Here is an 18,518-nt window from a genome sequence, read left to right as displayed (position 1 = left end):
AAGAGTACGGAGCCAACCTTCAAGCCTAAACATATTATCAAGTCCGGCCTGTTCTCAGAACACAACACATTTTCTCATAAAAACACTGCAACAGGCCCAAATAGGTTAGAAGGGACATTCCAGCCAACCATCCAGCTAACTTTGTTGCAGCTTTACTAGTCTTGGCCCAGTCTCCAGCCAACTGAGGAGACTGCAAGCAGACCGACAGGCGAGACCCCTGTTTCAGGTATGGGGTTCTTTCAGGGACTAGTAAGGGCAGAAAGGGCTATCACTGCTATGCTCTCACAGGGCTCGAAAAATCCACTCGACCACTTGTATTGGCAAGTCATATTTGATCAGGTCGAGCTATTTTTAAGACTTACTCGTCCCTTCTGGCGAGTTGACACCGAACAGGTGTTCTGTTCAGTTGAAAAGTGGAGGGGCAATAAAAGACGCCTTTAAATCTTGTTCTTATGTAACATTTGCTCTGTATTCACAGAAAAGGTCAAAAGTCAGTTTTCCTTACAATTAATTTTCCTTCTGACAGCAGAGTTCCAGGACTTTGTAAGGTGAACTGTGTGACCTGTGGCTTTGAATTTAAAATAAAAGGATATAGAGTGTCAGGTTTTTCCTAACACACAACATTTAAATGACTAAGTCAACTGTGCAAACATTTCAAAATATATTTCAGTAGTTGTGAAAGCCCCTTTTTATATTTCTGTGTGATGAAAAAATATTTTAATAGGATGAAAACAAATCAGAATACTTTACATGTTGATGTGCAAAGGCTATGTTTTCTGAAACCCAATTTTCATAGATTGTTAATACACTATATAGTTTTATATGTAAAGCTGCAAGTTAGAGGAGAGGTTTTTGGACATTTCTTGGAAAATTACTGTGTGTAGATGACCATATGTTACCACATCATGGTTTAGTAATATATTTATTAAAATTGAGTGTTTAAACAAACTGAGAAACACTCCTGCCCTGATGGCAATGCTGTCAGTAAACTAAAAGAAGTCCTAGGTTATGTGGGCTAGACCTCATGGGTATATGGGCTAGATTCTTGTGATGCATGCAGCAAACTTTAATCTACTTAATCAAACAAAAGAGTTTTTTTTGTACTGCAGAAATGCTGAGCTCCTGTATTTGAAGGTGCAATCATATGTGAGAATTAAAAAAAGGCGACTCTGTAAACTATTTGCCTAGGATCACACAATTTGAGACCCGTTTATGGGTCAAGTACATTATAGTTAGGTCGAGTAGATTATTTAAGTTACTCGACCTGCAGGTCTAGTAACATTTTTATGATTTTTCGAGCCCTGTCTCACAATAGATGATGAAAGTGTAGGTAGGAATTATAGACCAATGATTATTCCAGAATGCGGGGACTGTTTATCTGTTCCACTCTAGCGGTCACTGTAATAACCGTATTATGTTTAATTTTCCTAATAGTTGTAGCTCATGCCTTTGTCACAGAAAGCAGTTCTTTTAATACACGTATTAAAACGTACCCTGTATTCCTTGTTTGTCTTTACACGTGTGAGAGCTTGTGCGAATGAGAGAAACGGGTAAGATCTGTTCCACCACAACTTCCCTGAGGAGTCAATGTCATGCGTCAGACTGCCACAAATCACCTTTGCTTTCTAGGTTGGGTGAGGTGCTGCTAGCTGGCCGAAAACGGTTATGCCAACAGCTTGCAGTCGGTATGAGACTGACTGTGACCCACATGGGGTGGTGCTGCCGCCCAAAACCTAGGCAGTCTTACCCCCATGGAAAGAGTCCTACAACATGGTGCCACCAACGTTGGTCAGGCATTAACTAAGGGGATCTCCCAAGAAACTCTGTCTCTTACATGCTGAAGGCACCCTAATTCCCTTATTCAGAGATGTAAGAGGCATTAGGAAAATATCCTCCTCAGCAAAATAGGTAGTATCTATCTTAGGCTGTAGGTTGTTCAAGCTTGAACCTTAAAAGGATCTCCCCAACTTGGTGTTTCTATATCTTACCCTACCATTCTAAAATATAGCAGATCCTCAACGGGTTACTTTCCACTAAATATGAGACATCTCACACAACAACTATTAATACATGGACTCACCGAAGAGGGGTGGGATGTGGTAGAGGCACACGATGTGTACAGAAGAGAAATGTTCTATTCCTGGGTCACCTTTCCAGCAACAGATGGAAACACACACTTTCCACAATTACACAATAGCATACACACTTGCACAATATAGGCCATATGCATATTTAGAAATACCATTATCTTTTCAAGAACATCAAAATTGGTTTGAAGGTGCCCTATCACACGTTGTACTAAACGCTAGATTAGGTCCCTTAGGTAATGAAGGACATATATGGCCAGAACTAGCTACGTATACACCACACCCCAATGTAGCAAATATGCCCGTAAAGATCTACCTCACTTGTACACTAACTTAGTAGATATATATAGACACTTAATGGAATTCATAATGCAGACTTTAAACACCGCCCCAGCGAGGGCTGCTCCAGGGGCACCACATTTGGCAACCGTTGGGATAAATCCAGCGACTGTGCATTCAGTTATGGGTAAGGTACCCACCAAACGTGAAGAAATTCCATTTTGGCTAGCACAAAAAATAAATGTGCTGGAAGTAGTGCTTTGCCATACAGGACCCCAAAATAAACATAGAATTCTCACAATGTGCTTAGCCTTTGGGATGGCTCCCTCAATAGATTACTGTGCCACATGGAGTACAGTTTTTGCTGCTCTATACACTACTGCACACGGTATGCCAACACTTGCACATCTTCCGGAAGCGTTAAAACAAATTCAAGACGAATAAGTGGTAGCCCCAGCTCTGGACTTTGGGATGCAATTAATGGGAAATTTTACCAGGGTGTCCTCAATCATATTAAGTCATCTTAAGGGGGAAGCAGTAGCACTGGCAGTACGCCAGTGGCTCTGGGATGTTCCTCAACAGGAACAAGAATGCGAGCTGCCACCAAGACTTACACCAGGATGGGTCAGGATAGTCTTGGAGCCAGACCAGGCAAACCACAATTACAAGGAAAATCCAATAAGGATAATACCAAACAATCACAAGAGGTTCTCAAAAAACGCTGGGATAAACAAAAAACTAAAAATGATTAAAAAAAACAAATAGGAGAATCTCCACGCATGGAGACCTCAGAGAAGTGCTATAATTGAAGAAATAGGAAAACTTTAAAAACTCCCCATAGATACCAATATACTGACACTCGCCCATCCCGTTCCTTCCAGGACTCACCCAATAAACACAGTGAGAGAGGAGGGCAGTCAGATCACCGAAACGAGTAAGTGAAGGCGAGAAAGGAGTCGCACCGATCATCAGACGTGTTGGTCAAGAAGAGAAACTTCCACAACAAAAACCCCAATTCAAAGGTTGCAGAAATTTCGGCTAAACATGCCACACATATGGAGAACCTTACTGAAGAACAGGATGTGGAAAGTGACTCTGCTAGGCAGCGCAGCAGAAGTCACAATAGTTCGCCAGACTCTTCTAGAACTTCTGGATGTAACACCAATTAACGTCTTTCTTGAAGCCAAAACTGCGGACAGGTGCTTCTCCCACCAAACATGGTTTACAAATAAAAAATTCAAATTGAGAGGTATATAGAGCACACTATCAAAGTGTTCTTCTGGAGAAAATTAACATTACGTTAGGATATCCTCCTGGCAGAAAAAGATTGGCCACCTAAATTTGTCTGTTTGCTCCTGCAAGGGGAAGATGTCATTTTATCTTCTGTCTCAGTCCTTGTTCCAGTTGCAGTCAAAGAGGCTTACGCCGCACAGTGCACAGTGGGCATTGGAGCAAACCCCAGCACTGTACCGCAACTATGTGTGATGTGATAGGGATTCCCCCTACCACGTTATATCAATAAGATCCACTTCACAAATTCAACCATAGTACCCCATTAAAAATGAGTCTAAAGCATCAGTGAGAGAAATTCTCACAACTTGAGTACCACAGAGTAAATGAACCGTGTATATCTCCAATGAATAACCCCTTATTTCCTGTAACTAAACTAGACCCTTCATGTAGAATAGTCTTAGATTGCAGAAAACGAAACAGCCATATACGCACATTTGCCATACAAAATATGCGTCGCACAACACTTATTGACAATATAGTGCGTAAAAAATACAAAACAACCTTGGATAGTTCCAACTTTTTTTCTGCCAAAATCTAGCATCAGAAAGCAAGGATTTAAGTGCTTTCACTGCGCTTGGCTCTCAAAGAATATTTTGTAGACTTCCGCAAGTGTATAGGAACACTCCAGGATTGTTCTCTGCCTGTGCATCAATATTACATGATATTGATCCTGAGGCATTGTCTGACAGGCAACGATCTCAACACGCAATTAACCAGGGTCGATCGCATTGTTTTGGGATTCGTCGCACAGGGTTACAAATTCAACTTCAAGAAAACAAAAATTGCTTTTCTAAGTGGCCTAAACTTAGGATATGAATGATCAAATGAGGGGAAGAGTCTGGAACCCCACTTTCTAGAAAAATGTGCACAAATACAACCTCCAAGTACCATGAAAAAAACTATAGTCATTACTGGGTTTCTTCAATTTTGGCAGAACCTACATCACAGAATATGCACAACACATAAACTACTCTATGATTTAATTTGTCCAGATTTCTCAAGCAAACATTGAACACTTGAACACACACGCATTCTCAGTGCATTACAGTTTGGCATGCTTGTAACAAAACACTTACACACATGTGATACAAATTTGGTCATCAGGGTAATTCCTATTGCCACTGGGTTCACCTATGTCACATTCAATGAAGGTGACACAGTACACATAGCATACAAATTTCATTTGTACTACAATGCTGAACATCGTTTTCCAGCCCACAGAAAAAATCTTGACTGCTGGCCAAAAGGCTGTCATAAAAGAGAGACCACTAGCCCAAGGGAAACCATCATGTTGTTACCCCGATACCAGCACTTGAGGCTGTCACCAAAGCCAGTGTTCCGAAAGCAAAAGCAATACATCCACATTGAATTCAACAGGCTTCCTGGCTGACTGCAACTGATGTTGATTATGGTTTTGATCTAAAACTAAAGAGCCAATAATTTCTTCAATATGAACTTGAATAACCCATGTCCACAAACATTTTGCCTCTTGAACAATATTGAATCATCATTTACACCGATGGTTCAGCTCAACCAGCTGTAGGTACCAAACACCAATATTCTGCCTTGTGCAGCTGCTTGTGGGGTAATGAGGGATGGTAAATTCCTCCTTCAAAATACCAACACGCAGACCCTAGGGGACTGCACAGCACAACTAGCAGAGTTTAAGACACTCATCTTGGCACTGAAACATACGGATCCTGAACTTTCTACCTTGATTGTGTGTCATTCATACTACTGTGTCCAGTCCTTCAATGAATACTTACACTACTGGCACCTAAATGGATTCAGGGACTCCAAAGAAAACACTATAATGCACAATTTGTTTGTGGGGAAGGTAACAGATACTAAAGAGAAGCTTTCAAGGGCTCATGTAGGACATACATTGGGTCACCAGCATGTTGAAATACACATTGTAGGAAATAATTTGGCTAATGAAGCTGCCAAATATGCAGTAGCGAGGGCGTCTGTTGCTGCAATTACTCGTTCCCATATGAGACTGGATGATGAAACATTGGCTGCTATGAAAGTTTGGCTGATGGCAAGCCCTTACCAAAAGCATATTCCTACCACTTAAGTGCCCAAAACATTGCATTTGCAAAAATACCAAGGTTGGGTTATCGCGTGATCCTGAACCAAGACCAGAGATTAAATCTTATCAAAGCAGCGCATGAAGGAGTTGCTTCTGCCAATGCTGGTGTGGCGGCTACCATCTTACTATTGCAAAAACACTACTGGTGGCCAGGTCTATACAAACAGACCAAGCAATATGTCCTTAGTTGTGACATTTGATTTGCCAACAAATTAAAGGGTCCACTATTAAACGCCCACCGTAGGCACCCCTTTTAGTTTCCAACAAGCCACTACAATGTGTGTACCGGACCATTGCAGTCCCTTACAACCTGATGGTGCATACAGATATATCCTAGTCGCTGTTGATTCATGCTCCAGATTTCTAAGGGTGTGGCCACAATGATCATCTGACGCTCAAACTGTTAATAAAGATGTACAAGTCTTCATCTGGACATATGCAGTTGCAGCATTCCACTCGGCCCAGGCCCTGCCTTTACCTCCAGGCATTCAGGGACACCATGACAACAATGGGTGTTCAATTGCGTTTCTCGTCTCCATATCATCCCAGTGGAAACAGAAGTGGAAAAAACGAGACTTAATGCAATCCTTAACAGCTATGGTACTAGATTCAGGTCGTAGTTTGCTTCACCACCTATACGGAGTCCAAAGAGCACTAAATAATCTGCCCAGATTGTCTTTGGGAGGACGTACCCCATAAGAAGTCCTGTATGGGACACCCATGTATGACCTAGATCTTGAGGGCCCTGGTGCGGTGGGTGGCAGTAGAGACACTTTTCAACATAAATTGACCCATCACTGTCTTGCAGAAATTACAACAGTTCTGTGATGAAAATTCATCAGCACATGCCTTGGAATGAGGGGTTTGCCATCAACATCCACAGGCTGGATTCCTAAAGTTTGGGGATCTGATTTGTGAAAAGATTTCTGTGAAGAAGGAGCTTGGCCCATCCTATGAAGGACCTGTTCCAGTTCTGGGAATACATGGTACCAGAACTGTTGTTCTATCACTGCTGCCTGGTTCCAAAGAACACCACTTTGTTTTAAATGACAATGTCAAATTACACCATGTGACTGCTGCTGCACAGTAGACCACGCGGATTCCAGAATAGTTCCTGTACCCTTCTCACTACCTTTCAGGATGTACCTTTACAAGCACGCAACAATGCTGAAATTATTTCTCAAACCATAGGGAGGGCAAAGAATGAACTTTTGTGATTCCTGTTGCCACATCATCAACAAGAAACATCCAAAATTCAAATTTGCACTCTTCAAATGCATCACAAAGGGATGAATATTTTATTACAAACTACCAATGGATACACCTGCCAGTTTCCTTTCACCTGCACGGCTCCAGTTTTTGCACAGACTGCTTTTAGTTACTTTGCCGACAATGACTACTTTTCTTCAAGTTCTTCAGCATCATCTACAGTACCTGTATCAAAAGCATGTAAGCTCTACATGTGGCTTAAACATAATTATTTCGTTTGTCCATGGTATTATCTGTGGATTCTTCTAACTGTTGCCTGCCTTTCTGCTCTGGACTGGTTTTGTCATCATTTTCTTTCTGCTGATACATGGTCTTACTGAACGATCTGCTGTGGAACTGGTGGGTGGGGATTTAAAACCTTACCTACCCTCACATAAGGTCTGAAGAAACTTGTCCCTTGTGAACATTTCAGCTATTCCAGTTCCTGGTGGGATTGTTTGGGATAAAGTACCGTTTGATATCTTTGGTCCTATTGAAGTGATTTAAATTCTATATATTTTCAAAGTATCTATGAATTATATTATTACACCGGGTTGTTTCTGATGATTGAGATGTAAAAAAAGTTGATGTGAGCTTGAATATTATATTGTATTTGAAAGTGACGATGTTTATATGACAACATCGAATTGTGGGGAAATGTTTTGCTATCACCATTACAGACATCATTTTCTGCACTTGAGCTGGTACCCCAAGAATAGTTTATAATTATACACAATGGGAACACTGTCCAATCCCACCAGTGGGGAGTTCAAAAACATATGTAGAAATGTTTTCTTTTTTTACTGGGCATGATGTTAAAGATGCTGAGTCTTATTATTTTAAGTTGTCGCCTTCAAAAGCAGGACATATATTGCCAACGGGCACCAAACTGATTTATTTGGATTCCTTTGTTTCCCAGTTGGCTATAGAAGGCTATGAATATTTAATGAAGCCGATTCACTTAAAGAGTATGTGGGGAACAGGAGATTGGCAAATACAGGGTAGGGAAGCTTTATTTAGAGCATGCCTTATTCCATTACAAATTATATTTCTCAAATACACTATACAACAAACAAGTTGTTTAGGTTTGGTGAAAATAAAAGAAATAGTATTCCCTCACCAACTAAATTTGATAATTGGAAAAATATTTTAAATGTCACTAAAGAACAGCTCAATGGTTGGGTTCAGAATGGCACCATTAATTCAACACTTTCAGGTCCTAATGGGTGGTTATTGTAAACCAGTGGACACAAACGGTTGTCATGGGCATTTTGTTAACTCCGCACTGGGTTTTAGAGTGAGCAGACCTGACCCTCATTTCATCACCACACAATACTCTGGTATTGTAACAACATACAGCGGAGGCAAACTTTGTCAACAATGGTTAAAATCTTCCACATAAACAGCTGTCAAAGAACACCTTAGTCTCCTGTCAGAAGATGCAGTCTTACAACATTTCTTTTTAGGTCCTACAAAACCATACTCAAAATGTTTCTTATATGCAATAAATAATGAAATTTGGAAGCTTTCCCAAAAGGAAGTTTGAGCCCTGTTTAGGCAGGTAGATCAGGAAAATCTGGGGAAAGTTCTAGCCGTTGACGATAATGGTATGAACACATTGTCCAGCCGCAATTACACACTAAAGAACATTGGGCCAGATGTAGCAAAGTTGGGAATTGCGACTTGCAATTTGCGAGTCGGAGCGACTCGCAAATTGCAAGTCGCAATTTCCAATGCAGAACGGTGTCTCAGACACCGTCTGCGACTCGCTATGGGGTCGCAATGACCCACCTCATTAATATTCATGAGGTGGGTCGCAAATTGCGCCCCCATAGTGAGTCTAGGCACTCGCAAACATGGAGGCCTGCTGTAGTCAGCAGACCTCCATGTTCGTGACTGCTTTTAAATAAAGCAGTTTTTTTTTTTAAGTGTAGCCCGTTTTCCTTAAACCTTTAGTTTCGTTTTTTTTTCAGGGCAGGTAGTGGTCTCTTGGACCACTACCTACCCTGAAAAAATATTTGTGGGTCCATTCACAAAGTGGAAGGGGTCCCATGGGGACCCCTTCCAATTTGCGAGTGGGTTACCATCCACTTGAAGTGGATGGTAACTGCAACACCATTTGTGACCGCATGCATACCACTCCGAATCGTAAATAGGAAGGGAACACCCCTTCCTATTTGCGATTCTGAAATGCATATTGCGAGTCGGTACCGACTCGCAATATGCATTTCTGCATAGGGAAACTCTATTAGCGAGTCGCAAACGGCAATTTTTCCCGTTTGCGAGTCGCTATCCGTTTCCTGCATCTGGCCCATTGTGTCTTCTGCAATTGACATTGTCACTTTTACACCATGGACAGAGTCAACTTAGGTCCATTATGCAAGTGAGTTGGACACTTCAAGTTCTTAAAAATGGCAGCATGCCCTTGAAGCATGTTAACTCTAAAGAGTGTTTTGCCGCATGTAATTTGGCACAGAAACAGCACATAATGGCTAAGAAAGAAGCTAGGTACATCATGTTTAAAGTTAAAAAGTTAGAAAAGTTGCCTTTTGTGTGGCACAAGTTCCATCGGCAGTGAGGTTAATAATCTACCCATTTCAACATTCCAATTGACTTTGTGTTTAAAACATTTTCCTGTAGGCCGATTTGAACAGCTAGAAGACAGTTGCATCCATGATGTGAGGGAGCTACCCTTCATGGATTTAGTGGATCTTTAGTGGCTGTTGCTATTTTTGATCCGCAATGGCTGCTACATCTCAACAACAAAAAACAATGGAGCTCCCACCAGCCGACCTGTGTCATGAACGCATGATGCACTGCTCTTGGAAGAGCTGGACAGAAACTTGTCACTGTCATTTCGACCGGTCCTTCATTGTGTGCAACCAGTCTTTCGCTGCTTGTGGTGCCCTTTCGAAACTGCACTAGAGGGGTGTTTTGCCTTACAACATGTACCATCTATGGATATAAATCTGATGATATTCTCGATGAGGGTTCATTGCCGGACTTGTCCACTGAAAATACGATTGTTGCAGGATTCCTTCTATGAGCTGCCCTTCGTGGATTTAGTGGCTTTTGGTGTTACAACACCTGGCACTGCGCGAAATGCTGCCTCCTCTGCCGGACCTGTGGCTGGGGCACCGTAACATGTATGTCCCTTCTATGTTTTGTCTGATGTGCTTGTCACCTTATTGCCTGCCAAAGTGGAGTCTTTCCTGAATTCCATCACTATTGATGACATTGGAGATTTCCTGCGGGACCATGATTATTGTTAAAATTGGTGTTTTTATTCAACTTTATTTTTATTGAAATGTGAAATTGCCCTTTTAATATAACCAGCCTTCGGCTTGCCCTGCTTGTCAACATGGACATTTTATCTCTTTTATGTATGTTTTGGCACACTTTTCAGTGGTAGTTTTTAGTACAAGTATTTTAGGTCTTGGACCCGGCACTCTTGTACCGACAATGGGGAGGACGACGTGGGTTCATTTTAGCACCTAGCTTGGGTACATTTATTTTAGCTCTATGCCTGCAGCCTGTGCCCTTTTGCCCAGATACATATTTCATGTATTCATTTTATTATATTCTAGCATGGCATGCTTTTAGTGGGGATGTTCTATTTTTTAATCAGCTGCTTTTATGCAAAAGCATTGTTGTTAGGTCCTTTGCACAGCATTTCATTCTGTGCGTCTGCTCAATGCTGTACATGATAGTTTATTTAGAATTGCCAGCACAAAAGTACGGAGCCATCCTTCAAACCTCGACATATCATCATGTCAGACCCATTCTCAGAACACAACACGTTCTGTTATAGAAACACCACAACAGGATGAAACAGGCTAAAGGGAACATTCCAGCCAATCATATTATGCTGTGTGCCACTTTGTCACAGCTTTGCTGATCTTGGCCCAGTCTCCAGCCAACCAAGAAGACTGCAAGCAGACCGACAGGCAAGACCCCTGTTTCCGGTATGGGATCGGGGGTCCTTCCGGGGACTAGTACAGGCAGAAAGGGCTATCACTGCTATGCTCTTACATTTGATGATGGAAGTGTAAGTAGGAATTTTAGACCAATGATTATTCCAGAATGCTGATACGATTTATTTGTTTCACTCTAACGGTCACAATAATAACCATATTATGTTTCATTTTCCTACTAATTGTAGCTCATGCCTTTTATCATAGAATGCAGTTCTTTAATACATGTTCTAAAATGTACCCTGCATTACTTGTCTGTTTTGCATGTGTGAGAACTTGTGCAAATGAGAGAAAGGGATAAGATCTGTTCCACCACAACTTCCCTAAGGAGTCAAAATGTCATGCATCAGGCTGCCACAAATCACCTTCACTTTCTAGGTTGGGTGAGGTACTGATAGCTAGCCAAAAATGGTGAGGCTGACAGCATCCGGTCGGTGTGGAACTGACACAGTCACCCACACGCAGTGGTGCTGCCACCCAAAACCTAAGCAGTCTTACCTCCATGGTAAGCGTCCTACGACACGGGGAATCATCATATTTTGCCCACTATTCTAGCCACTTTCCTATGCCATACAAACGCAACAAGCACATTAAACAAATCTTTTCTCATACAACCAATGACAAAAGGGTACATGATGACACTGACAGCTAAGGAGACAGCCGGATCACAATAACAAAGAGTATTTTGGACATAACATCACACAAACTTCCAACACAGCTCAGATATGCTATTTGACAGTGTTTCTTTCAGTCCTTTTCTTAAGCCCTACAGCAGTATAGCTGCAAGCACTCAGGTAGTTAGGGCTTTACTTCTGAATACTGACGTTTGGTAAGGCTGAAATCCCCGTAAAATCTTTGAAAGAAATGTTGCAAACTATCACACCATAATACATGTAATTAGGTGGTAACGGATAAACAATCCTGTTTCTGGTACAGACAGACGAAAAAGACATGGATAACTTATTTAAATATAATTACTTTGAGGCAGCAAAGAGGGTTGTTTTTGCTAACGCACTGATACCAATTTTTAATAATTTAAAATGGATCATGTGAGAATTTTGAAGCCGTGAGCCTACTGATTACACCCGTTTCTTTAGAAGATGCACTGCCGTACGATTTGTCTGAACTGAGCAGTCCCAAATCCCCTGTCAAATGCTTTCAAACAAATATATTTTAAGAGAGCAGGAAAGGTCTCAGCATTGAAATAGTCTAGCACAATGGAAGTCAGTCTCGAAGCGCACTGTCAGAGCGCTCATAAAGTCATTAAGATACTAACACACACTGCAAGTCATTCAGCAAAAGTCTGCGCAGTGAGAATTTTGTGATAGTGTCTATATTTGGACAGCTCTGCAGATAAGAATGCACTTGTATTGCGAAAGCTCTTAAGATAGCTTAGTATTGGGATAGTGGAACATGGCATAGGTTTAAGGAGAGGGGCGCTGCAAAGGCTTTGCCAATATTTAAGCAATGACATACCAGTGCATCTAGTCACGAACATGCATTGTTGCATTGTGAGAGCTCTATGGATATTTCAGTATTCTGAATGTGGATGTGATATGACACGGACGCTTGACTGCTTATAGCAATCTATTTTGGGGGGAGTTGTCCCATGAAAAGAGGCACGTGCACAGCGCAAATCTACAGTTTGACACAACCAAGGCAGTACACCTTTGTAAAGTATCACAGCTTGTCAGAAGCATTACGTGCCTGCTCACTGCAACAAACAATTAATTTATGTTCTCTTCCATACATACGTATCACTTGGGTATATTTGTATGCGTGCTTTAAAATAATCGTACGCATTTTAGCTTTGTGTTTACTCAAGCCGGTCCACTCTGTAACACAAAAGCCTACACGAAAAATACTAACGAGTATAATATTTTATGTGTATTTTGTGTGCCTGTTACCTTATCATCGAGAACCTGAAGCTTTAGATAGATTCAACATAGAAAGAAGTACGAAAGTGTACTTCCTGGAGAGAAAAAAAAATAGGCGCACATGAACTCCCCATAACTCACCAGCAACGAACCAAATCCGAGACGTAAATATTACAAACAAAAATAAGATACGAGATGAAAACAACCACTCCGCGCACACCCCTATCACATAAGCTACTTCATAACGTCAGACGTCGACCTCTCGGAGCCAATCATCAATCAATGGACATAGAGGAAAGACCCTTATTTGCTGTACTCATCGGGGATCTTGTTGTAATCGAGGAGGGAAGTGGTGTTACGTTCTTTCAATGACATTGTATGTCGGGACCGGAGGCTCAGCCTATACTGCTCATTTCTTTCCTGCAAACCACAGTAGCCAAAAAAAACTGTAAAAGCAAAAGTATATTTCCCATAAAAAGTGATTCCAGGAGTCCCTCACAGTATCCACCAATCACGAGTCAAAGCTGCCTTCAAATAGGACTGTCAGCCTTTTTAGATCTAAGCCTGCCACAGCTGTCTGGTTTGCTAACTAAATCTTGTGGACGTTCAGAAAGCTTCCCTGGGAATGCATTTCACCAACTTCTTGTCATTGATTTTGTAGTCTGTAATTCACATTTTCTTGCTTTCTGTTTTTAGGCTTTATTTGTTTTTAGGCTGTCTAGCTTGAGTTTGTCCCTTCCTTTGCCGAAATTCTATTTACTGTATTATTCCACCAGTACTGAATTTCTTTAAACAGGCATTTGAATCTTGTTCTTATCTTGTCGCATTTGCTGTGTATTCAAAGAAAAAGGTCAAATGTTTGGCTCAGTCTTCCAGGGAGCTTGGTGTTTTCTTTTCTTTCTCTGTCTTCAAAGTGAGGATTTATGGGACAATCATGATGGCTACTCGGGTGTAATTTTTTTTCTTAGCCAAAACAAAATTTAAATGTATGTAAATTAACTGTGCCTATATTTCAGAATATATCACAATAAGGAAAGCACAAATGAAACACATTTTTTGGTAATTCTGAAGTGTAGTGGAAAAATATTTTAATACAATCAAAACAAATCAATACACTAGGTGATGACATTTCCACAAATTAGCATTTGTGCACTGTATACTTTTATCAGTGAAACTGTATGTCTGGAAATGTAATGGTCATTTCAATTGAAGGTGTGTTGCCTGCAATGGCAGTACGCTACCACACCGTGCATACTTCACTTTACCCCACTCCACTTTACTCTGCACCACTCCACACCACTGCACTCCACTCTGCACCACTTCACATTACTCCACTTCACACTGTGTTATTGCAATATACTTTGCACCACTCCACTCTGCCACTTCACTCAGCACCTCTCTACTCTACACCACTCTACACCAATGCACTCTATCCCACATTACTATGCACCACTGCTATCTTCACCACTGCACTCTTGTTAGCGCACCCTTGGCTTATCTATTTCATAATAGTAAGTGGTTGGACGCTGCTTTAAGGTCGATGAACCTTTTGACTCGTTTAAATTATATTGATTAACGTATTGATTATTGACACATAAAACAACATTAAACAATAATAATAATCACCAGAGAATCAATATACGACACACCATGACCGATTTAGCCATGAATAACCACACCTTTAGTATCAAATTAAAATATTTATTTCCCTATATTAACAATGCTAAGGCCACGAAAATTAGTCTCAACACCAAATGGTACAAATAAAGAAGCATCACAGGCTGATGGACTGGCCTGAAGAATCTTAGTTTAAACAGAGCAAATAAAATAATAAACTCAATAGTTAGAACACAAATCAATAACATGAATATCTGTGTAAGAGAGATAAAATACATTTGATTCAGCAATAAAATAATATCAAATCATATGCATAGAGAAATCCACCTCACTATCCTCAAATCAGCATTAGCATGTTGGATTTCATGCAAAAGTTTTAGTAACATTAATTTAGAAAACACCTAGCTATGGCCCTATCAAAAACAATTAGCAGCAGTATTAAAACAGTAAAACTGGTACTTGGAAAACAAAAGACAAATACAATACACATAATTCATACATTTACCTCCCCTTAAGGCAGAGGTCTTCAAACTGTGGGGCGGGCCCCCCTAGGGGGGCCTCAAGTGATCCCAAGGGGGGCCCCAGACTCTGGCCAAAATAAATATTATACAGATAACAGGCCTTTTTTTTAAGCAGAAGCATGTTATTGCAGTTTTAAATAGGTAACAGTACATAACTGCAATGTTTAAATGGGTTTAGACATATTTAAACATTGCCATGTTTATAAAATACTTGTGAAAAATTCTGAGGGGGGGCCCAATGATTTTTATTTTTCAACTGGGGGGGCGCGACATTAAAAAGTTTGGAGACCTCTGCCTTAAGGTAATCAGCAATCAGGTTATAACTTCATCAGGGGGACAGCAGCATCAGCATCAGGACAAGGGCAGGGAAAGGGGGTGACAGTTCAGAATTTGGACTCTAAGGGCCAGATGTAGCAAAGGTTTTTACCCATTCTGTGTCTATGGGAAAAAGTGTTCCTACATATGGCCCTAAGTTCTCTGAACCATCATGTTAATTATCTAAGGCAGGCAGCAAAGCACTACAGGCTCTAAGCATGGAGCGCTAAAGTAAGTACCAGCATCATTGCATGGAGCATGAGAAATAATTCAAAATAATAAAATACCTGAATGTCAGTAGACTGACAGGCAAAGCATGAAATGTCAAAGTGACAGATCATAAGAATGAGATGTGAAATCTCTGGAAACCAGGAAGCAATGAACCCCAAATGTCTGATTCTAAGACATTAAATTAAACTTTCTAAACTCCTGTGATTGGCTAAAAACTTCATATGTAGAGGGATCTTCCAAGCTTAAAACATCAACTCATCAGAAAGTATCATAATATTAGCTTAAATGCTTTGTATTTTCAGATTCTTCCTTTTGTGTAAGCTCAAACTATATTAATTGTTGCATTTGAAGCACACTTCCGAACGGTTCAGTAGAGACCTTTGGTCAGCCACTCCAAAATACACTGCTGCCGGACGATAGTTACAAAGAGGTAGAAACATTTTCAAATCAGTTCTTTCACTTGAGAGAAACACATTCCATTAATTCAAACACAGGATAAACTCATGATTAAAACAAAAGAAGCTTGTAATTCTACGGAGATGATCTCATGCAGTTGATACTTTAGCTCAGATTGGCAGACATTCAACATTAGCTGTGGCCTTCCTCTGCTAAAAGGCACAGCAGAAACCTGAGAAATATTTGTATTATTTCAACATTTATTTTTGCAGAGAATATGTTCTTAAAGAGACAGAATATTTCCCATTACAGTGTTAGTTTTTTTTATTATAGACATGTGCAGGCCTTTCACTTGATGGCTGCCATTAATGGCCACTAATAACATCACATTTTGTGTCAACATCAGTTTCATTATTAACCTCTTAAGTGCGGGCGTCGGCCACTGGCCGACGCCCACACACCCTCCCTGGTGCGGGTCACGACCAGTGGCCGACACCAGGAAGGGCATTAATAAATCCTCGGGTGCGTCGCACCCGAGGATTTTTTATTTTTTTTTTCCCCCCCCCGGGAGACACGGAAGCTACCGTGTCTCCCCCCGCCCAAAACACCCCCACCCCCCACCCGCCCCTTTGTGACGTCAGCGCGCCGCGAGGCGCGCTGACGTTGCAAAGGTGTTTTCCCCATGAAAGCAGGAAGCAGCCTTGCGGCCGCTTCCTGCTTTCATGGGGAAAACGGCCTTTTACACGTTCGGGAAGGCCTCGTAAGAAAGGGGAGAGTCTCCCCTTTCTTATGAGGCCTTCTGAAACGGTTTCCTGGCCCCCGATCGCAGCACAGCTGCGATCGGGGGCCAGGAAACCCCACTAGACACCAGGGATTTCACTTTTGGGGGGCGGCCCCCCCCGGAAAACGGGCCGCCCCCCCCCCCCGGCATAATTTTCTTAAAAAAAAAAAAAAGGTAGGTGCCCCCTGGGGGGGGGGGGGGGGGGGCGCGATCGCGCCCCCCCCCCAGGGGATTTTTTTTTTTTTCAAAAAAAAAAAATGAAATGACAGGGGGTCGCCCATGGGCAGGGTGACCCCCTGTGGGGGCAATTTTTTTTTTAGATGTTGTAGGGTTTCCCTGGGGGCCATTTTGGCCCCCAAGGAAACCATACAACAACTAAAAAAAAATATATGTATATATCTATATATATATATCTATGTAGATAGATATATCTAGGTACATGGATATATCTATAGATATATCTATGTAGATATATATTTATATATATATATATATATATAGGTAGATCTGTATCAAAGAGATTTATAAAGCGCGCTACTCACCTGTGAGGGTCTCAAGGCGCTGGGGGGGGGGACGGGGGGGGAGGGAAAGGGGCTAGGAGGTTCACTGTTCAAAAAGCCAGGTTTTGAGGCCCTTCCTGAAAAGAAGTAGGTTTTGGGTCTTGCGAATGTGGGTTGTGAGTGAGTTCCATGTTTTGGGTGCAATGTAGGAGAAGGATCTGCCCCCGGTGGTGGTGTGTTTGATGCGGGGGTCAGAGGCGAGAGAGAGGTCAGCTGAACGGGCGTTTCGTGTGGGGGTGTGGAAGGTGACTCTCGTTGAGGTAGGCAGGGCCTGTGTTGTGGAGTGATTTGTGTGTGAGGATGAGGATCTTGAAGGTGATCCTTTTGTCAATGGGGAGCCAGTGGAGGGATTTGAGGTGTGGAGAGATGTGTTCGTGTCGGTGGAGGTCGAGGATGAGTCGTGCTGCTGAGTTCTGGATGCGTGTAGTTTGCACTTGAGTTTTAGAGTGGTGCCGGCGTAGAGGGCGTTTCTGTAATCAAGCCTGCTGATGATGAGTGCGTGAGTGACAGTTTTTCTGGTCTCTGTGGGGATCCATTTGAATGTTTTTCAGTATACGGAGTTTGTTGAAGCATGAGGAGGTAAGAGCGTTGATTTGTTGGGTCATAGAGAGGGAGGAGTCTAGGATGATGCTGAGGTTGCGTGCGTAGTTGGCGGGGGTGGGTGCAGGGCCTAGCGTGGTGGGCCACCATGGGGGGTCCCAGGTTTTTTTGGTGAGGGCCAAAGAGGATTATTTCGGTTTTGCTTGAGTTGAGTTTCAGGTGGTTGGCTGTCATATATACATCACTTTTGTCAATATGTGTGTGGTTTCCCTGGGGGGAAAAGGGTCCGACTTGTCTAGTGGCAGTTTTAGTGCCATAAAGAAGCGCAGAAGGTTTATATGCCTACTGCAAAGAGCACATCTGTATTTTATGTAAATAGCTGAGTACATTAGTAAAGTCTATGGAGAGATGAAGGGCACTTTTGCTGGGTGGTAATGAGGGAATCCGAGGAGGAGGGAGTGGGAGCACCAATAATGATTGTTGGACTGGGCGCAGGAGGTGCTAAAGACTGTGACGAATGGTATGTGACAAGGTGTTTTTTGAGTGTCTTGAAAGTACGTGCTGATTGAGGGAAGAAGCGCAGGTAAGGTGGCCTCTACTGTTGCACGTATCTCACACACACCATCGATTTTGTGACTGTCTACGTAGGCTAGTGTTTTAGAGCAACAGTTTAGCCAATAGCAGAGATGGCATCTTGATGGATGACT

General features: G+C 41.9%; 2 protein-coding genes across 3 annotated transcripts in view; one reads left to right on the top strand and one right to left on the bottom strand.

The window, feature by feature from the left end:
* The window catches only part of ALKBH2 (alkB homolog 2, alpha-ketoglutarate dependent dioxygenase), a 108,141-nt gene extending 95,001 nt beyond the window's left edge, over window positions 1-13,140 (bottom strand). For both annotated transcript variants that reach the window (XM_069214770.1, XM_069214771.1), the window contains exon 1: window positions 12,992-13,140. The gene's annotated coding sequence lies outside the window, so the exon portion shown is untranslated. The remainder of the gene's footprint in view (window positions 1-12,991) is intronic.
* The window catches only part of USP30 (ubiquitin specific peptidase 30), a 461,500-nt gene that overhangs the window by 424,860 nt on the left and 18,122 nt on the right, over window positions 1-18,518 (top strand). The window lies entirely within an intron of this gene.

This window comes from Pleurodeles waltl, chromosome 11 (assembly GCF_031143425.1).
Source record: "Pleurodeles waltl isolate 20211129_DDA chromosome 11, aPleWal1.hap1.20221129, whole genome shotgun sequence".
Classification (NCBI taxonomy): domain Eukaryota; kingdom Metazoa; phylum Chordata; class Amphibia; order Caudata; family Salamandridae; genus Pleurodeles; species Pleurodeles waltl.
This window is presented reverse-complemented; position numbering and strand designations above follow the sequence as displayed.